General features: G+C 41.6%; 1 pseudogene; it reads right to left on the bottom strand.

The window, feature by feature from the left end:
• Nucleotides 1-22,714, bottom strand: part of LOC144372259 (synaptic vesicle glycoprotein 2B-like) — a 51,121-nt pseudogene that overhangs the window by 11,241 nt on the left and 17,166 nt on the right.

Raw genomic sequence — 22,714 nt, forward strand, 5'->3', positions numbered from 1 at the left:
GAGCAAGTTGCTGAAGTCCGAGTTTCCCTAACTGTAAAGTGGGGATAACAATAGTATATTTCTCAACTGAGATAAGGTAAGTAAGGTCCCTGGTAACACACAGTTAGTTTCCTTATGTTCCAACTCTATTCGATATTTTATAAATCTCTAACAAGAATAATGAGGAGTAGTGGATGAGTGGAATTTCATGATTTTTTTAAATCATGGAAACTTAAAATGGTATGCTCCTAAAACAGTATTAGCATTTGTTTTACGCACAAAATTTGAACAAAGGCAATTTTCTCTTTTCATTTTTTAATCATGAAAACATAAGTTTTGAGTTATGTAAGATTCCTATTAGGCAAAGTCTTTAAGAATGTATTCTGTGCAAAAAACGCAGCCCCCTGGAGTGCTGGTTTTTATTGGTGTCACACTTTGTTTCTACCAAAGGGCCCTAGTGTATACCATCAGCCTCATCAAGATGTGAACACTTGGCCAGAACTTTGGTTTCTAATTTTTTGTGTGACAAAAACAGACACAGATAAACTAAATGTTTGGTGAAGGCTGTGTACCTAATTTGTGCCATTCCTGGGGCTAGAGCCCATCTCTCCTCCCTAAGGCTTGGCACTAATATCTACAAACTCTTCCCTCCTCCTAAAGCTTACAACTGAGTGTGCTGGTTCTTAGCCTACACTGATCCACCCCTGCTGCCTTCCTCCCACTCCACCCACCTTCTCACCTGTGTTATAAAAGACGGTTGATTCAATGGTGCAGTTTTTGAAATAGGTGTCAGTAGATGTAACATCTTCAAAATAACATTCATCAAAGAATGTGTCCTCGAAGAGTACGTGCTTAAAGTACATCTTTGTGAACCTGTGGGAGAGATGTGAGCCTCTGAGTGATTCTTCCAGGAAAAGAAAAGAGACTTGAGACCAAAATGGAAAACATAGAAAGACAAAATAAGAACCGCATGACAAAAGGTGCTGGAACACTACTTTCAACCCAGATTGTTTCTGCATTTCTTAGCTGTTTAGTTAATTAGTGAGAAAGGCCTTCAGAACTACAGAAGTCAGGGTCCAGTCCAGGTCTGTATGGGGTACTGTACACAAATCGGGGATTCCCAAATGAGAGTCCATGGACCCTCCCCCATCAGAATCACAGAAGTGTGAAACAGTGTCAATGAAAATATGGTAACAGTTCACTTTCTCCAAGGCTTTAAAAGCATGCAGATCCCTTGGCTGGTCCTATAAGGTCTGGAAGTAATACAATGGTGAAGAAGGCCTGATAATCTTTACTTTTACAATTGCCCCAACAAAGATGTAAGGAAATAGGCATTTTCATTTACCCTGGTGGTAGAATTTAATCAAGGCAGCCTCTTTGGGAAGCAATTTTGCAAAATTTAAAATTCACATTCCCTTTCACCTAGGAATACCATCTCTAGGAATTTGTCTTACATATATTTATTCATACAGTTGAAGAGACACATTCACTGGTCTTTATTGTGACATTGGTAATGTTAGTAATGGATTATCGCACACATACAAACAAACATACATACTAGATAGAGGATAGACAAACACCATATAACAGAATACCATGTATGATATAGCCAATGAGGCTGATCTACATGTGTTAATACAGAATAATCTTAAAGATACATTGCTAAGTGAAAAACATCAAGATGCAATATAAAGTTCACAGAAGGTGACCATTCATGTAAGAAAAAAGATGGTCTGTGTGGTTCCAATATATACTCTCCAAATATATGTAGGGAGTTACACAGGAAACAAGTGCTGGGATCTGAGGAGATGCAAAAGGGGATAGAAATGAGATAAACTTCACTTTTACTTTATATCATATTACTTTCTCACTTTAAAAAACTCAGCTAATAAGGGGGTAAGTCATCAAGATGATCATGAGGTCCAGCCACCTTTGGGATCCACTTGCATTATTCCAATTTCTGCATTATCTTACAAAGAACAATATCACATTTAAGAATCTACCTCACATTCATTGACACCTTCTGTTGCTTGGTCAAATTTTGCAGGCTGCAAGCTTTGCTTTTAGCTATATCTCCATTTGTGAGTGATCACAATCTGTTCATTCATTCATTGTCTAGTCACTCACTTATATTTCCCATCTTCAGCAAAAACCTGCTGAGCATGGGACTGGGAGCTATTAATATAGAGTAGAAGCCACCGTCCCTGCCCTTTGGTCTAATTGGTGAAAAGAACAGGCATTAGACAACAAGGATACAGTGGGAATCACAGGGACAGAGCGGGCAGAGAGACCTGAGGGTCACTGTTCTTCAGGCTCCAAGATAATTCACTCCCAAACACATATGAAGGCCAGTGTCTATCTTGCCACATAGTGTTCTACTCAGAGATCTAACCTAGAGTCACCTAAAATTAGCTTCTGCAAAACGGCCTCCCACCCAATAAGAAGAGTAAGTACTTGTCAAAGGGAGATGCCCAGACCGTCACATCAGAATGAAGAAGAAGGTTATTATTAAACATATGGCTTCCTAGGTTCCAACCTGACCTTGTAAATGATAATGATCATCGGAGGCAACAGGCCATTATAGTACTTACACAAAGATTTGAAAATCATTGGTCTAGAAAACCAAATTATTTTGAATATTTTTTTCCTTTAGGCCAAATTTGCTACAGAGTTTGAAAAACAGGGGCTTCCAAACATTGTCATGTACGCTTTCATTTCCATAAGAAAAACCAATTGGTAAGCCTTTTATTTCAGGAAGCTGCCTGTGACTTCAAATTTGCATGGCATATGTATTTACTCAGGACAGCTATTCCTGGAGACTGTCTCTGGCCTTTGCCTGTCTTAATATATCCTAATGTTCAATATAATAGTAGGCTGGCAATGCGGCCTTCAGTGATAATTTAATAGTCTTCCAAGGGTGGGTGAGAAAGCAGAGCCATAAATCATAAATGAGTCTGACGCAGGCAGATCTTAAAATGTATCTCCAAGTGGGTTATTAAAAGCCGAAAGGATGAAAGAGATGAACGGAGAAAGGGCCAGCACATGCTTTATGAGTCTTTATATGAATCATCTCTCCTGATATCTTACATAGTGAACTGGCCCAAGATGCTTAATTCAGGAAAGTTCAGAAGCAGAAGGAAAAATTAGCCAAAGGATAAGTATCTTGTGGAACTTTTCTTTTAAGGATTCAGAGTCATTGAGGGTCCAGGGCCTACGACAGAATGAGGATTACAAGAACTTAATTCAGTTACCCGCATTGGAGGTCCAATGCTTAGTCCAACAAAGGATCTGAATTTGGCCAAAGTCCCAATTATCTAGTCACTATATTTCAGGTTTGATGGTGTCACTCTCCAGAAACTCAGTCTAATTTAAGAGACGATGAAAGAAAACCTAACAATGAAAAAGGTAGTGTGATAAATGTCAAGTTAGAAGTATGAAATCTCATCACCTCCAAGGGGGCTCTTGTGATCCAGTGGAGTAAGGCATAAGGCAACTTGCCTGAAGGACAAGAAAAATTCTAGAAACAAAGACGAGGAAGGTGATTCTAGGCAGAGAGAACAGCAGGTACAGAAGTAGAGGCAGGTTATGTAAACCTGATAGTGGTTTAAATCTTTCATATCCTCTCCCCAAAAGTTCAAAAGTTCCTGTGTTAGGCAATGTTCTGGATTATGAGAGTTGGAACCTCATCAGTGAATTAATCCATTTGATGTTGTAATAATTTGAATGAGCTACTGGGTGTTAACCATGGCCAGATGGCACATGGCTACAGAGAGCAGGTCACTAGTGGCATGATCTTGGACTACATCTGTCCCTGGCTTCTTGCTCTCTCTCACTCTTTCTGTTTCCCAGCTACTCTGAGCTGATAGCTTTCCTCCACCACACCCTTCCTCCATGACTTTCTGCCTCACCTCAGCCCCAGACAAATGAATGCATCTGACCATGGACTGAGACCTCTGAAACCATGAGCCTTACAAAATAAACATTTCCTCCTCTAAGTTGTTCTTGTTGGGTATTTTTATCACAGCTATGAAAAGCTGACTAACACAGTGCCCTTGAGTTGGCTTCTTTTTTAAGTAGAGAATTCACTTTCACATACATTACATCAACTTTCAGGGAGAAAATAATGAATGTGTTTCCTGGAAGTCCACGTCCATTCATATTCTATAAGCCCTGCAGGCACAGTGAAATGAAACAGAGTCCTTTAGGAAAGAGGTAGAGCCCTAGTCTCTCCCTTGTTAATTCCTTAAGCAAAACAAAAGGATCATTCACTTCAGAAAATTCATGCTTGAATCTAATTTCCTTAGAGATTGGAGGAAGCAATCTTGCCTGATACTTTGTATAATTGGTTGTATTCCACACACATTAGGCATCAGGCATTTTCCCCAGGTCTAGTAACATTCTCCAAAAACTAAAGAGACCAACCTTTAGGACTTGACCACTAAGAGATCTTGGGCAAGTCAGCTCTCCTCCCTAGGACTTCGCTTAAGAATCTATAAAACAGGGGCATGGAGATGGCTTTTTCCAGCTTTATTTTCTAATTCTCTAAATAAGGAGCACCCTAACTTCCTCAGGAACCCTGGGGAAGAAGCATATGAATGGACTTAGGAGATGGCTGTCTTTCCCAATACTGAAATATTATTTCATAGAAACCCAGAAAATGTCTATGATAGGAAATCCTAGTGACAGTGTCCATCAAATACTCTCTCTAAGGAGATACATTCTTGTGTTTTGATGGATCTACCAGTGAATCCTACTTCCTCTCTCTTTCTCTTACACATAAGGCTATTAAGTACAGAAATCATGATACCTCGTGCTTTCTCTTTACAAAGATCTTAACACATTTACTGCTTTTGAAAATAATGACCAAAGCAGAATTTCAAGAACAGAACACAATGCAAAAAGGAAAACAATGAGATAAAAACAATGACTAAAATAGTAGAACAAATTCACATATATAGTTATGTACATCCTAAGTCAAACACTAACTATTGCCAAATTCTGGAAACAATTCCAAATCCCTTCAGCTGATGAATGGAAAATCAACATTCAGGGGTGCATACGTATCATGAAATACTGCTCCACAATAAAAACAAATAAACTGCTATTCATGCAGCAACATGGGTAAACTCCAAATGTGTTATGCAAAGTAAAAGAAGCAAGTTCCAAAGGCTTCATAGGGTATGATTACATTTCTATGGCATGCAGAAGGTCACTGGCTGCCAAGGGCTGGGGGTTAAAGAAGGAACAAGTACAAAATGGCACAAGAAAATCTGAGGAGTAATGGCCTTATTCTGTACATTGCTTGTGGTGGTGGTTACACAACCATATGCATTTGTCAAAACTCATAGAACTGTATGAAAAAGTAGGAATTTAATTGTCTGTAAATTAAATCTCAATAAAAAAAAAAACTCCCAACAAATTTCAGGTAATCATAACAAAATCCAAACCATGTTCACCTACCAACTACATCTCAACATCCCCACACACTGCAAAAGCCTAGCAGAGGAGGAGGGGCACTCACTTCATCTTGATTGTCTGGTACATGCTATCTGCATGCAACCAAAAATTATAAACACATAAAGCAGCAAGAATAAAACAGCGTGATGGCAAGGCACAGTCATTGAAAAAATAAGCCACATGACACAAATACTTGAACTATCAGGCAGGGAATTTAATATAATTATTACTGATGTCGTTAATTCTTAAAGGAAAAGATAAATAACATGCATGATTGTTGGGGATTTACAGCAGAGGAATGCAAATGCTAAGAAGAGATAAAATTAAAATGCTGGAAAAATTTTAAATGCAATAACTGAGACTAAGAATGCATTTGATGAACTCATCAGTAGATTCATCATAATTAAGAAAGGAATTACTGAAATTTTAATCCCAGAAAAATTACAAAAACTGAAACACAAAGAGGAAAAATAAAGGCAGAACAGAGAAGAGTATCTAAGAGCTACTGGAAAATATCAAACAGACCAGCATAGGTGCTTTTGAAATTCAAGAGAGAAAAAAGGGAATCTGGCAGAAGAAATATTTGAATAGACAACTGCAAAGAGTTTTCCTAAAGTAATGAAACAAGGCCAACAGTAAGTCAAGAGAAAAACCTCAAGCAGAGTAAATACCAGAAGAAGAAGGAAGAAGAGAAAGGGAAGGATCAAGCCTACGAGGTGCAAACAACTAAATATCAAATATAAAAGGGGAATCTTGAAAGGGGCAAGAGAAAAAAACAAAGATAAGAATATAGTAAACTGGGCCCAGTGATGCACACCTATAATCCCGGCTACTTAGGTTACTGTGGCAAGAACATGGCAAATCCAAGGTCAGCTTCAGCAACTTAGTGAGACTCTATCTCAAAATAAAATTTACCAAGAGAGAAAGAGAGAGAGGCAGGGGGAGGAAGGGAGAAGGAAGGGAGGGAGGGAAGGAAGGAAGAGAAAGAGAGAGACCATGAGCAAACACACTGGGGTTGTGGCTCAGCTGTAGAGTGTTTGCCTCACATGTATGAGGCCCTGGGTTCAATCCCCAGCAGCACAAAAAAAAAAAAAAGAACTTATCAGGTTTCTTGTGAGAATATCCAAAATATCCTTCTACTCAGTAATTCCACTTCTAAGTATATAGACTAGAAAACATCTTTCATAAGAACACTTTTTGCAGTACTATTTGTATAGAAAAAAAAAGTTGTCAGTTATTTCAATGTCCCTCAAAAGAACAGACAAATTCACTATGGAATATGCATGTAATGCAATTAAAATTTAATGAAATGAGTTATGCAATTATGCTAACAGAGAAACTGCAAAACCCTGATTTTATGCAAAAAACAAGTTGAAGAATTTATATAATAGTAATATAGGAATGTGTAATATAATAGTATAGTGTTTATCTAAAATTTGAAAAATATGAAAGGCTACAGGACAACTTTTACAATCATATAAACATTTGAGAAAAGTACAAAAGCATGCGTGAAGGTAAAGCACCAATTCATGACAACAGTGACCAGACAGGGAGAGGAATAGTATCAAGGGTGTTCACACAGTGGGCTGGGAATGTTGCTCAGAAGTAGAACACGTGCCTTGAATGTGGAAGCCCTGGGTCCCATCCCCAGCACCAAGAGCAAACAAAAAAAGAAAGGAAGGAAGGAAGAAATGAAAATTCACACAGTGAGTTTAATCTATTTTAAAATCTGAAGTAAACGTCTCATAGATTTTATAAAGCTAAGGTGCTCTGAATAGAGTTGTTTGTATCATTCTCTAGTCTTTGCAAATTTGAAATATTTCACAATAAAAAAAAGAGAAGGCATCAAACAATAGTTATTTGCAGATGGTGGGATTATATAACAATAATGAGGAAAACTGTTAGAATGAATAAAAGCTCTGATTCAAAATAAACATCTAAAAATCAATAGAATTAAATAAACTAATAATAGGAATAAATAAATAACAATTTAAAATCTGTTATTATTGGCAATAACATATGCAAATGGTTGATGGGGGAGAGCCATCCCATTTTCAATGACCAAAATATAAAATATACAGGAAGACTCCCAACAAGAACATGTAGGAACTTTATTAAGCTACAAATTTTACTGAGAAATTGTACTAACTCTGAAATACGATGGACATTCCATACCAGCATTATCCCTGCCCATGTGGAATCCAAAGCTGAGACAGTTCTGAGCTTTCCCAAGACGGCTCACCTAGTTGCTGACCAGTCAAGGAGGAACTCAGCTCTGGCTGTTTTCTCAGACCTAGAAGTCAGCAGGTGTGTTTGCTCATTTCCCACCAGCAGCTTTTTCAAAGACTTTTTACTAAAATTTGGTAATTTTAGTAGTTGAAAAAAAATCTTAAGAGACTATCAGTGCGGCGAACATTTCTGTGTGAAGTGTGACATGACCTCCTCTTTTCTTCTTGTGCATGGTTTGCCTTCTCTCTCTCCTCTCCCTACTTCATTTTAGAGCTAAATCTTATAAACATCCCTTTCATTCTGAGCTCCTCACCTTCGATTCTTCATGGGTAAATCATCGGTGTAGAGGGTTGGACATTCCCATTTAAGACTCCAATCCTGAACCTGAAGAACACAAAGCAAGTTCCCTTGCAGCTCTGAGGAGACCTGGGATCAGGACCCTACTTCCTGGATCATGACCTATTGCTGAAGAATGCCCTTCCCCCATCCCCACCCTGTCAAACAGAGGTCTCCTGCAGGGAGGAGAGGGCAAGTGAGTTCATTAATTAGTTAACGTGTATTCTGAAATGAAAACTGATCCTGTCTTCAATGGATAATAAGGAAAACCTGACATTTTGTCTCAGGGTTTGAAACATGAACTTATTATTTTGTCTTTCTTGCACTTTTCAAAACTTCACAAATTCTGAAGCCAAGGCTGTGTGGAATTCAGAGCCACCTGGTCCTGTAAGATGCACCAGGAGGCAGCAGACAATGCTTTGGGAACAGACTGAAACTAGTCTGCATTTTTTGTTTCTTTGGGGGGTCAAAGAGATTGGTCTTGCAGCAGGAAAACTTTTAGGTTTCAAAAGGATGAAGTTTGAAGCCTGTGTATACAGAAATCATTTTCTCCCAAGTTTAATAGTAAATAAATAAATAAGTTATTTTTATCTAAATTTTAAAGCAGCAAAGTGTGGATAATGTTGAACATGGAATACTGGCACACAGGGGAGAAATGCCCCCCAATCAAGCTGAAGAACAGATTCATGCCTAATTCCTCAAGTTTGGGGTTTTCAAAGGAAAGGTGTTATCCACGTTATGACCAGCAGATGGCAACATAACTCAAGAAAAGAAGCTGACTTCTTAAAACAGACACAGAAGTTGTAGTTAGTTCTCACAATTCTTGAAGGAATCTATATACACATTTGAAACAGAAATGTGGAAGAACACCTGTGTTTACAGGAAGAGTGTTCATGAGTGCTCTCAAACAATCCTTGACATGCCTACTCATTCCCTGACCCTTGGCAAGAACTCTGTGGTCCCCAGGGGTCCTGGAGCCTTGAGGGGAAACCAGGACTCTCATTAGCCCTTTCTTCTTTCTCACTCCACCCAGCAGGCCACTGAAAGTTTGGAGAAACTGATGAAAATTAAAAAGACAGAGTGGGTTAAAATTCCTCACTTTCTACATAGCTAAGTCTTTCAACTCTATTATAAATTACAAGGATTCTGGCTTTTCAGTTAAATTTTTAATGAAGAAAACATCATGCCAATCAGGGCCTCTGTGGACATGAAGAGTCTCCCAAAGGGAATGATATTTATAGTGGACAGTATTCACATGAGATCTGGAATCCTGGGAGGGGAGACAGACATTTCTATTTATATTAGCTATGTGACCTTGAGCAAGTTACTCAACCTCACTCAGTTTCTGTTTCCCACCTGAAAAATAGCTCAGTTCTGAACTCGAAGAGTTTTTGTGAGAATTAAATGAGATAATTTGCATAAGGCATTTAAAGCAGGAGCTGGCACGGACAGTACAAGTACTCAATATCATTGGCTTCCACAGTTATTACTATCAGCATTATTGCGACTCCTATCATTGTCACTTGTATCACAGTAGGGTGTGATTGAACATGGAACTTCACAAATGAGACTCCTTTACTGAGTTCATCTCTGCAGGAGTGGTGTCATATCGTGGGTGACAGCTAATCATCCATGGTGTCCCTTGGTTTTCAACATTTCCAAAGTGTTCTCAGAAAGCAGGGATGACATTTCTTCCTTGGTATGCCAACATCAGGTGCCCTGGCTCTTATTCAAAATCTCGGAGGTGAAACATCTTGGGGGAACAGCTTCAAACATCATCCGTGCCGGAGCTGCTGTCCCTGGAGCAGATTAAGGTCACTCTGAGCAAGCAGTCTATGCGTGTGTGGCGCTCCAGCATTTTTTTAAAAACCACCTGAAAATCTGAACCCCATGTCCAATGATACTCCTTCCTACTGCTTCCTAAAGCAAATGCAAAATGTGTTTCTTTGAATAAGAGAAGGAGGAAGAAACAAGAAACAAAGACACACATACAATACCATACCCAAAGGTCACATATTTGTCGAAGTCATATTCCCCCTTTGGCTTCCCACTTTCTTATCCCAAGTAACAGCGACCTTTGCTAAGGTCATTAAGAGCAATGGGGGACTAGACTCCAGCAGGGATCTGCCAGACCTCCCCCACCACAGGGTCCTTTCCCACAGTCACCACAGGCAGGGACTTTACCAGGATGCCAGACACAGCTGAGAGCAGGTGGGGGGAGGTCTACTATTTGGGGCTGTTAATTGTGTGTGGTGATGGTAAAGAAGGAGCAGTTTATGTCCTTGACACTGAACCATCTGGGCCATGATATTTCTGATGCCACCGCAAAGCAAGTAGCACTCAAACACTGATCATTCACAACCCGGGAGCTTGCTAAGTATAATTTGAGAAGGGAAACAGCAGCAGGTCCATACTCAGCTTAGAGAAGAGTGTGATCTGGGATAAACTTTCCTAATGTCCTGCCCTGACCCATCATGAGATTTTCAGAGAGTAGCCTCAAAGAGGCTAATACTACACGGATACGTTTTCCCCTGAAGAACACCACCTCTGGTTGACAACAGAACATACTGACCCACCCTATGAGGTTACGTTAAGTGAAAGAATTTTAAAAAGTCGTTTCATAACAGGTCCAGCATGGAGAAGCTCCAGTTCTCAGTAAAGATGGCCAGATTGACTGTCCTCAGCCCAGTGCCTCATCCTCAGATGAATTAGCCATGGCCAAGAGACAGGAGTGACAGAGGTCAGCCCAATATGACTCAAGCCACCAGGATTACTGTGTCTCTAGCAGCCACAAGAGGTGTGATGATGGTCGCATCCTCAGAGCTCATTCCCTGCCATACTGAACTCTTATCTTCCCAATGGCTCTTTCCCAATGACATCCCAGTGGACACCGTCACCCTGACCCGAGGAAAGCCCATCGTCCCACACTTACTTATCATTCACAAGTTTCCCGTGTTGGTGGATCTGATTTTCCATCGTGAAGTTGATTGTGGCACCATACACGTGCTCACCGAAGAATACCTTCATTTTAGACTTGTATTCTTCATCTTGAAAATACCGGATCATATCGGGAAACCAGACCGTCAGGCCATAGTAACTGTAACGAGGAAGACGGACAGTCTGAGCAGCCGTGTGATTGAATTCCTCAGAACCAGAGTCTGCACTCCTCACTAGAGGGAGATCAGACTCCTTTCAGACATAGGAATCTGGTTCACGAATAGAAAAATCTAATGATATGCCTCATCATAAGGAAAACTTAGGACCATCTCCACAGATTTGGATTTGATTTTAAAAAATCAGTCTTGATTTTAGAAACACCACGGAGTAAGGTTTGGTGGACACTTCCTTAATACGTAAGGAATAAAAATCACATTTCAGTTCAAACAGCAGAATCTTAGTGAATCATGAAACACTAAAGACATTGCCAGTAACATCAGGAACAGGACAAAACATCACCATCACTTACTTTAACAGAACACTGCAGGTCTTCACCAATTCAGATGAGGGAAAAAACTTAGGAATGTCACAAATTGCAAAGCAAGAGGTAAAACTACCTCTACAGGCAGATGATATGATTTTTATGCCTGGAAAACTCAAAATAACCAACTCAAAAAAATGAGCATTAAACATATGAAAAAAAGATGCTCAACTCTATAGATAGAAAGAAAAATACAAATTAAAATCACACTGTTAGTTCTCATCACAGATTGTCAAAACACCAAAGTTTGCTAAATCACTCTGTAGGTTAACAGGTGCTGTCATAAATGCTGAGGAAAAAGACAAAATTGAACAATGCCTTGTGGAGGAGGACTTGTCGATGCCTAAAAATATGACAGATGAACTGGACCCTTTGACCCTTTAGCTCTACTTACAGGAATCCATTCCATTGATAAACCAGTCTCCACAAAAAGTAGCTTACAAACACGGCTCCTCATTTTGGCATTGTTTACACAACAAAAATCTGGAACTGTCCCACCAGTCCTGCAATGAGGGCCTGGTTGAATAAATTGTGATAATTTACAGTGGGGGGCTAGGCAGAGGAACTATGTGCTATAAAGAAGAATGAAGAAAACCTTAATTTACTGGCATGGAGAGATTTCCAGAATACATCACTGAGTGTAAAAAGCAAATGCAAAATGTGTTTCTTTGAATAATAGAAGAAGAAACAAGAAATATATATGCATGTACATGTATATATATATATATGTATATATATATCGTGTGCGTATACACACACATACAATTATTTGTTTACATTTGCAAAAAGAATCACTGGGATAATAAATAGAAAAATGGAAGGTGATTACATACTGGAGGCAGAAGGGAGTGGGTGGAGGGAGAGGGAACGGATTCAAGATTCCTGTGTTGTTTCAACATTTGAATGCATTACCTATTCAATGAAATTAAATTAAACATAAATAAATATGAATAAAACATTTTTAACACCATCAGTGAATTAATCCTAGTGTCTGTCCTTTGACTCCTAGTTGGGATTGAACAATCTGAAGGATGCTAGTTCAGGCTTCTTCTATACCTTTAGTCGTTTGTTTGCGTCTCAAAGGTCAGGTCTCCACACACAGGTGCTGGAGAACATTAAGTCTCCCCATGTTGTTCCCACAATCAGAGGTCATGAGAGCCCCTTTGCTTTCCTGGGGTGAAGGAGTATTTGGGGATACAGGTGGTGGTGAACAAAGCAATTTCCCAGATAGAAGTTTAAAATATTGTTAATATTTCCAAGTTGATAATAGCAATTTATTGAGTACTTATTAAGTGCCAGAAACTATTGCAAGTACTTGAAACATACAGTAAAACGTCCCTACAATGCCCCCAAGTGGGCCCCAAAACACACATAAAGAGTAAAGTCATGTTAGCTGGAGGCCACTGGAGTGACTTGGTGTAAGCCTGCAACTTCTCAGAGGAGTCAGCTAAGCACCCCTTTGCTGCAGGGCAATGTTGCATGGGTCCCCTGTTCAATCTTTCCTATATTCTCAGCAACATATATTTGTCTTCTCCACACTTGTTCCCTGCTACCTCTCTGTGAACAGAAACTTTTTCCCATTCAGGTGTCAACTCTTAGGAAAGGATGGAACTTGTAGGTAAATCCTGATTTGCTCAAAACATTGGGAAATTCCATCCCCTTTATTATGATGAATTTAGCCTGTAAGCCACCTCTGCCTACTTTAACAGGAGGGAAAACTGACTGGGAACCTTCAGAGAAAAGTTCTCTGGCATTAAAAAAGGAAGTTCTGTAATGAGCAATTTGCTAACAATTAGCAATTAGCAATCAGTTAACAATATCATATTGTTTACTTGAAATCTGCTAAAAGGAGAGATCATAAGTGTTCTCAACACACACACACACACACACACACACACACACACACAGACGTTAGCTATATGATGGGCACACTCATTAGCTTGATTGAGGCCACTAATTTACAATGTGTGTGTTTATGAAAACATTAATTTATAAACCTTAAATAGACACAATAATTATGCATCAATTATACCTCAGTATGGATGGGAGAGGGAGTCAGGACAGAATACATCCTGCAGTCACCATGAGAGCCAGCCTGAAGCTGAAACCCCTCCTGCAGTCCACTTCTCCCAGAATTCTTGCTGGGACTAAATATTTCCTCTAACAGAAGCCACTAGCATATGCTGCCTGTTCCCTGCAGCCAAACGCATCCGCTCTGATACAAACTCTCCAAGTTAGAACCCGTTATCCTCCATGTGCAAAGGAAGAAACTGAGGCACAGGGGAATGGAGGAGCTCACATAAGACAGAACTTACCTCAAAGCCATGGTAAACCAGACCACAGCCAAAATCAGCGTGTTCATTCTGTAAGGTCCCATCACACAGTACAGAGCGTTATCCCAGACCTAAAACCCATACCAGAGAAGGTCGGTTAAAGGAAGAAACTTGGGAAAGCCCACGTACCAGATTTTCTAATAAATGGCCTAATCAATGACCTAGAACCCCATGTAGAGAATGTGCAATCCATTTTCCCCCAGAGGCAGTAGTTCACATGCCAAGGAGATCCCGTCGCTCTTCTCCTGGGAACACATGCATGTGACAGAAAGCACACCAAATCAGGATTTCAGGGCCCTGAGCAACCCGGAGCAGTGAGGCCTCCTGTGCTGGCAGGGGCAATAGACCACGTGATTATTGACCACACAATATGAGCAATGTCCAGTCTCTACAGACTCTGGCTCGTCAGCCATCTCAATGCTCAATAGCTGACCTGTTCCAGAGAAATGGCTTTGCCCTGTATGAAGAATCTTTCCCCTAAGTCACTAAAAACCCCAAGGAGCCATTTATGACATTCACTTCTCTATCCAGCAAGAGACATTGCTTAGCGAGAAGGATGCTTACTCAGGCTGGTCAAGTTCTTGCCTTGAGAAAGATGAGCAAAGGAAAAGTCTGAGGCTCAGGAAGTTTGCACCCTGAGGGCACTTGGCAAGTTAAAGGCAGTCCTGGGCTGGAACCCCACATCCCCCACAAGATGCTTCCTCTCCAGCTCCCTGTTCTGGTTGATAAAGTGTTCTGGGTTTTTATTCTTCATCCACTAAGGTTATGGGTTCCCACGGAGCCATTCTCCCACCCAACATATGTCCCCAGTTCATACCTGCTTGAAAGTGGTACTGAATCTGACCAGCCAGCGCTGGTACCAAGTTCCTGTTGAACTTTGGATCTCAATGAATTCATCCATTTGCTTGGGAGTTTTGATGTGGGAAACCTGAAAAGCAAAGCTGGTGTAGAGAATCTCTACCTCACTTTGTCTTCAGAATTTCATTTCGAAGTCTACCTAATTGACTTGATTAACATATTTAGGTGAGAAGAGTGTGACCCTCTAGTTTTGTGGTTTGGGGCCAAAAGTGTGCATAGTGTCTCTTAGGGAACTTTCTTGGATGGATATATCTCAGTGAAACAAAATGTTCAGAATATTTTTGCTAATTTACACCTTTAGGAGATTTGTATTAGTGGGTCCACAATATACTGGTTTCCCATTTATGTCTGCTTTATCCACAGAAAAGTTGATGCCGCATTAAAATTTACAATTCTGTCCTTAATGGACATAAACATCACAGAAATCTAGAACCCAGACAGATGAGAAGGGATGTTGCTACAACAAAAATACAACAGAGAAATTACAGCCTCCCTGCAATCCCTGAGTTTGCTGGTAGAAATCAAAGAGGAGAAGGGGATAGAGTAGTAGAGCTCAGCATTCCCCTCAAGGGCCCTGGAAAGTTGGGGTGCCAAAGTCACACCCTCCTTCACCATGACAGTGATGTTTAGGCCAATCAGACGCTTACTGTTTGGTGCAGGGCAGGCTGAACTAAGTTGTCTGCAGGGCAGGCTGAATGAATGTTAGCTGCAGGATAACCCAGGCACTCAAACCCCTCTCTGCCTGGTCCTTTATCACCTGTTTGCCTCAAAGCTGAACACTCAACCCCAATCAAGGCTGAACACTCACCCCCACCCATCTGGCCCCTGCCCCATCTGCCTGAAGGCAAAAGAAGACACCCTTAGCAACTACTGTATGATCCAATCATTGTACGCCAACAAGGCAGCTTGCAGACCCAGAGACCCCATTAGATTTGGGCTACAAAAACTCCCTTTTCCCCCTGTTCTTTCTCCCTCCTCCTCCTCCTCCTCCTCTTCCTCCTCCTCCTCCTCCTCCTCCTCCTCCTCCTCCTCCTCCTCCTCCTCCTCTTCCTCTTTTGCACTGCTGCAATAAAGATCTCTTAGTCACTCTGAGTGTCGTGGTCACTTTCTTTCACTTACAGCAACCACTGAAATTATATAACTAGTCACCACTTTAAGGAGATTCCTGACCCCACACATTTTTTAGTCAAATTATCAAGGTTCATGCTTGCAGAGAATCTCCCCTAATTGATAGAACAACTAGGAAAGGGTACTAAAAAAAAAAAAAAGTGTCCATCACGTCCCCCAATACGCCTAAAGTACAAAAAAATGAGTCCTATGAGTGTCTCCAGCTCTTTCTTCAGCCCAAGGACTGAGAATTTGAGGACCCAATGGAAGAGAAATGGAGATGAGGTTGGAGGATGGTCCGCAAGGAGAAGCCGGAGCCTGGTATAGACGCTGGCTCACTGCTGCTTGAGCACCCAGAGAGCTGGCAGGGCTTCTCAAAAGCCTCACCACAGAGGGTCAGGTGCCCACAGGAGAATCTGATAAGGCACAGGCTCTCCCTGGAATTGGCCTCCCTGAACACACTGAGCCTCCTGGATTCCTCCACCCTCCCAGGTGTGCAGCTGTTGCAAAGCCTCCTTTGCCCAGGGTCACACAGGAAGAGAGAACTGTCACAGCAGGCTACACAGAAGAACTCTCAGTGGCAGCTGGGCTTCAAGTTCAAGTTATCCAATACCCCATGGACATCAATGAACCCCAGTGACTCCAAAGGAGGCCAGAGGGGAAGGTTCACACCAAATCAGCAAGCACCTTAGAAAACACTCTCCAGAAGCATTAAGACTTGCACTCAAATGTAAATTTTTCTTTGCTTTGCTCCTTAGGAAACTAACACCCCATTCCCTAGGGATTTGGGAGCGGGTGTATTGACAACTTCAAGCACAATTACTCTAATTTGTAATTAATTAGAATACTCGTCTTTGATTCAGTCTAGATTAGCAGAAGGAAGGGCTGGGGATGTGGCTCCGTGGTATAGTGGAATGCGAGAGGCCCTGAGTTCAATTCCCAGCATCATGCAAAAACAGATTAGCAAATGGCTCGTGTTCCTTCCAGTCCTGCAGAACATGGGTCCTCAGCAGAATGCTTCAACTCCCGCCACCTTCCAAAGGTTTCTCCAGTGACAACTGCCAGGTGATTCAGAAGCATGTAAGGCTTGGGAAGGAGTTGATTAAAACCTGGGGCACGAGGTGAAAGTGAGGAGGGAGGCACCTAGCCTCAGCCCTAACTGGGATTCTGGCCAGCCCTCATTTCATCTTCTTAGGCTACTGAGAGCATTGAGTCATTTATTTACCGAGGGTTAACTCCACCAGGGAGGTTGAGTACTCATTGATTTACAACCAAGCACGGGCCAGCTATCTGAAGTCAGCCTTCTCTCCCTTCTTTCGTTCCTTCCTTTCCCTCCCTCCCCGTGGCCTGTGCACTCATCCACTTCTCAATGGTTCATAGGATCCTAATTTACAGCGATGGAATATTGAACCACAACCTTTTTAAAGTTCCATTTTCCAATTAGTCACAAACTACTAAAAGCAGGGATCTCTGAGGACCTAGAAATTTACATGCTAGTTGGGACAAAACACAATCCCGGACCCCTCATCTCTGATTTCTTCCTGAGCTTTCTTCCCTAGATCCCATTCCTGACATAAGGAACTCTGGTCCAGAAGTAAAAGGCTTAACTTTTGCCTTTGGAAATTGGAGTTTTATTGATTTGCAGGCTAAGATCTCATGCTTCAACCTTAGGCTGCTTATATTTGCTAACATAATTAAATGGGAGGCCATTAGGATTAGGCAGTGCTAATGCTCTGGGCTCCAACACAAGCAAACTGAACCTAACTCAGAATTTAAGAGAAAATTATACTTAAGCTCTGCCAATGACAGGCACTCAACTGACTTGAGTTACATTATCTCGAATTTCCCACCAGGAAAGTCCAAATAAATAAGGCAATTGCTCAAGCTTCAATTAATCTGCTTCCAAGTTCACCTGTGATAGCTTTTCTCCTTGCTCCTCCTGTGGAGCTCCAAACCACTTCTGGGTTGGATCTACCCAAATCACATTCCGCTCAAATAAATCTCTTTAAGATTTCAACATGCCAAAGTTTATCTCTTAAGACATTAGAAGAAGTTGCCAAGAGAGAATACAGGATCACTTCTCTAATAAGGAGTTTCCAGGAGGACAAGCTGAGCTGGTTGGTTTAGAAGGGGTCCTTCCAGAAGTAAAAGACAGAAGGCCCCGGGAGTATACTGCTATGGAGTAGCTACCATACCAGGGACCAAGGGTAAGACGAGGGACAGGAAGAGCCACTAGTTCCCTGGGGAAAGATGAGGGAAAACATGCAAAATGAGGCAGATAGGATTTATCTATCAGAACCCCTCTTAGGAGGAGAGACCATGCGTGGAATAAATGTTAGTGAACTTCCTGAGGTAAAAGAAATATCAGGGAGATGGGCTCATACTTGAAGGACCAGCAGCTATAGTCATGCGCTAGGAGAAGTTGCTTGAATCCACAAGGAAAAAGAGAGCAAGGGAAAGGAAAGGGGAAACTCCCCACCCCCAAAAAAAATTAACGGAGGAAAGAGGAGAGAGGATGGGGTGAAGAAGACTGTGTCCTCTGTTGTAATTTCTGTTATCCTTAAATTCTCAGTAAGGCTATTAAATTCACAGATGCTAGGTGTGGGTGGTGGTGGTAGGGTGTGTGTGTGTGCATGTGTGTCTGTCTGTCTGTCTGTGTTTTATACCCAGTTGATATCATGCAAAATCAATCCAGCTGATGTGGACTCAGAGGCTGGAGGCAGAAATGAATGACCAGGGAAACATCTCCCAGGAATAAGCAGGAGCTTGGAGAGAAACTTGGACTTCCCCAGGCTGGGGGATGGGGTGGCAGTGGGAGGATGCGGGAATGAGCCAAGTATGGCCAGCCCCCAGTGACCTGGAGCCCAGCTGTGGTATTATGTAAAATCCATCACTGAGAGGGAGGAGTGGGGGATGGAAGACTGGGAGAGCCATTAACATCTTTCATTTGGGGTATTTCTGATAATTCTACATCTTAATAATATTTGTGATAAAACTATTAATCCCATATTTTAGATATTTTAGGAGCACTGGAATTGGGGAAATATGCCTTCAAGCAATTTTTAATAGTTTATAACTTGAATTAATTTATGAAAAACATTCATAACCTTTTTAATAATAACATTTTTTTACAGATACTATTGTTGACAGATACTATTTTACATGTTTACAGATACTATTTTCTTGCTTTTCCCAATGATGAAACAAGTACGGAGAGTGCTTTGCCAAAGGCCACACAGCTAAAAAATATTAAAACCAACCAAGATTTGGACCCACACTGCCTGGCTTCGGGTGCAGATGCTTAGCCATCTGGGATTCCACCTGAGAATCAGGAGTTTTAAGCAAGGACAAACATTTTACTCTAGACTTAAATTATGGAAGCCAAAGAATCAAAAGCATTGAATCAGAAGAAGGTGGGAGTTCATCCAGGAAGGCTTCCTGAGGAAAGGGGTTTGAAGTAGGGCTTAAAGGAAGTTACAGGAACAGGTGTACAGAGCTGCCTGGCACAGGCATTCCTTGTGGTTGGCCACAGAGCACAGAGCATAGCAGGCAGGAGCACAGCATCTCTGCAACACGACATCTTAGCAAGAAACAACACTGGCTAATGACCAATGCTGGTAAATGTGTAGAGAAATGGATACCCTGTTTCTGGTGGCACCATAGAATTGCATAAACCCAATGGATATAACTTGGAGATATAACTCACAAGCTATAAAAATACCCATGCACTATGAACCAGTCATTTTCTTTCTAGGAATCTACTCTTAGAAAACAAACTCAGAAAATGAAGGGGAGAATTATATGCCTGTGAAGTTTCATTGCAATAACATTTGCAGAAACAAGGTAATTAAAAGGGTAAATAAAACTCGAACATTTTAGGGACATTCAGGAAAATCGTGCTAACGTTCCTAACATTAACATGCATTAAGATGAGCATTATGAATACTATGAGGCAACATATAAAATGCTTATGAGCGCTGCTAACTATGTATATCTAAATATGCACATGTATGCTTACACCCACACAAATAGAGCTAGTTTTTGCTATTATCTTTTTTTTTTAAACAACACTAACCAGGGAAAAACCTAGAAAGATACTATTACAATACAAAGAATAATTATGACAAAGTGACAGGACTATCAGGGCTTTTTTTCTCTTGACAAATTTCAGTTATGTGCTTGTATAATAAAATTATTTTTAGTCATGAGCAAACCTCACAGAAGCAGTGTGACCCCCATGTGGGCTCAGGAACTGCACACTCACCGTGAATACCTTCTCTGGGGTCCCCTTGGCCCTCATGTTGGTGTCATGGACCTGCTTAAGAATCATCCAGGCTTCATCATGTTTACCCATCTGGTAAAACCAAGGAAAGAGACAAGAAAATCCATCATTGAATATGCTTTCTGTTCATGAGGTCTATGGAGGATAATAGAGGGTACTGAGGCCCGGGTCAGAGGGATTGGACACCAACTTTTTATACTAGGAAGGACTTGGGAAAGACTAAGACAAGTTTCCATCCCCAGCCCATCTTGGGAGGAGAATAAAGTTGTGCTTCAAGGTGCAGATGCCTGGTATTATTACTATCATCACCTACTAGGAATAATACTTGCAGTTTTTAATAACATTGACTAGACCAAGAGGTAAGAGCCATGTTTCTCACTGAGTAGATAAATCAAAGAAGCTACATGTTATGGGTTGCAGTCCTCAACCCAGTACCTCAGAATGTGGCCTCATTTGCAAAGAGGGTTTCTGCAGATGTAATTAGTTAAGACAAGACCATCCAGGAGCAAGTGGGCTGCTAACCCAATGTAACTGGTACCCTTATAAGAAAATGTCACGTGAAGGGACTGAGACTGTGGCTCAGTGGTAGAGCACTTGCCTAGCATCATGGGTGAGGCACTGGGTTAGATCCTCAGCACCACATAAAAATAAACAAGTAAAATAAAGGCATCTGTCCATCTGCGACTACAAAAAAACAAATTCTTTTTAAAAAAAAGTCATGTGAAGACAAGAGACACACAGGGAGAATGCCATGTGGTGACAAAGGCTGTAATTTCAGAGATGCAGCCGCAGACCAAGGGACAGCAAAATTGCCTGTAGACCACTAGAATCTGGAAGGATGCTCCCCTGCAGATTTCAGAGAGAGCCTGGCCCTACAGATACCTTGGTTTGGCATCTTGTGCTTCCAGATCTGTGACATAAGTTTGTTATTTTAAGTCATTCCATTTGTGGCATTTTATTATAGCTGCCCCCCAAAAACAAATACATAAGAAAAGGTGAATTTCAAGATGACTCCCCGCTGTATCTGCCTGATCAACGGGAGGCAGGAGGAAATTCAGTGTGGAGGATCACTGTGCAGAAAGCTCCAGAAGCAGGCAGATAAAAGGACTTGTTCTGTGGAAGTCTCAGAGTCCTTCTGCCCCTTTGACAGCTCCTCTATCTGAACCACTGCAAGCACAAAGAATCCCCCCAAACTTGGAAGACTCCTACAGACGTCTCTCCAGGACCAAAGGGCAGTTTTCCAGGGGGGAGGGGCCTGCATAGCTAAGAGTCCTGAAGGCCCTGGGAGCAGTGAAGAGGTTTCCCACGGAGCTCACTGCAGCAACATAGGAAAAACAGCACACGGCTTTAAAGAGCCTCCTCACCAGGACCTCTATGGGGAGTGGGCACCACCAGGCAGCTCAGGAGCTGCCCCCCTACCACTGCCCAGCCTCAGATAGGGCTCCTGAGCTGCACTTCATGACCTCCTGGGCCCTGAAGTATCCATGGGCCATGAACCCACAGCCTGCCCCAATCACCAACAGGAGGGAAGCCACTGTCAGTTATGGGCTAACATTGGCCCACAGGGGTAGGTTTGCAGCATGCACTGAGGAGAGGAGTGAAACCAGGGCTGAAAGAAGCAAGGATGTGGCTTTTGTGCCATGAGGAGGCACAGACTCACCTCTAGCAGAAACCTGGGGCTCTCTGGCATGAACTTCAGGGCCACCATGGACACCGTGCAAGGCAGAGCACACACAATGACAAATACCCTCCAGCTGTGGAAGTGGTAATTGGTTCCCATGCTGAACCCTCAGCCTGTAAAGAAGCAGAGGATTTCCAGCAGTCTTTCCACTGCAGAAGACTGAACTCAGAAGTACCAGCTCTCAACTTGAGGGTACCACAGTATGGCCTGGGCAGCTGGTTAACATGCCACCTCCCCAGCGGCACCCCCAAAGTTTATGAATCCTAATTCTGGGATAGAACCTGGGAATCCTCTGCATTTGGACAAATCCCTAGGTCTAGATGGCCTGACATTTACAAAGCCTTGGATAAGAGTACAATTAGAAACAAAACCCCATATTTCTATATGGGTGCTAAATTTCAAGTGAATGAATTTACATAAAAGATGTTCTATCCACCTGCTTTGACAAGATGGCCCGGCCCAGAATTACATCCACTTTTGCCAGAAGAACTTCTCTTTCTCCTCCAGCTCCTCTGCAGAACAGGGGCTCCGTGCCAACATGTAGGGACACACCACCATGATAAGAAGAACATTCTTGCCTTGATCCCTTGAATTTAGTAGGAAGTCTGGATCCTGATTGTTCATAGCATGATCTGATCAGGAGCAGGAAGTCAAGACTCAAGGAACCCCTCATTTTATCAGAAGACCAAAGAGGTCTTAATGTGGCCCAGGGCTTAAGGATGCCTCTCACCCAGGTCAAAAGGTAATGCCAGGGTTGGGGCTGTAGCTCAGTGGTAGAACACAGGTGAGGCACTGGGTTCGATCCTCAGCACCACATAAAAATAAATAAAATTATAATTGTGTCCATTCTACAAATATATATACATTATATATTTGTAATATTTGTATGTATGTGTATATATATATATATATATATATATATATTTATATGAGTGTGTGTGTGTGTGTGTGTGTATACATATATATAATTTTTT

Source organism: Ictidomys tridecemlineatus, assembly GCF_052094955.1.
Source record: "Ictidomys tridecemlineatus isolate mIctTri1 chromosome 5 unlocalized genomic scaffold, mIctTri1.hap1 SUPER_5_unloc_2, whole genome shotgun sequence".
NCBI classification, from domain to species: Eukaryota; Metazoa; Chordata; class Mammalia; order Rodentia; family Sciuridae; genus Ictidomys; species Ictidomys tridecemlineatus.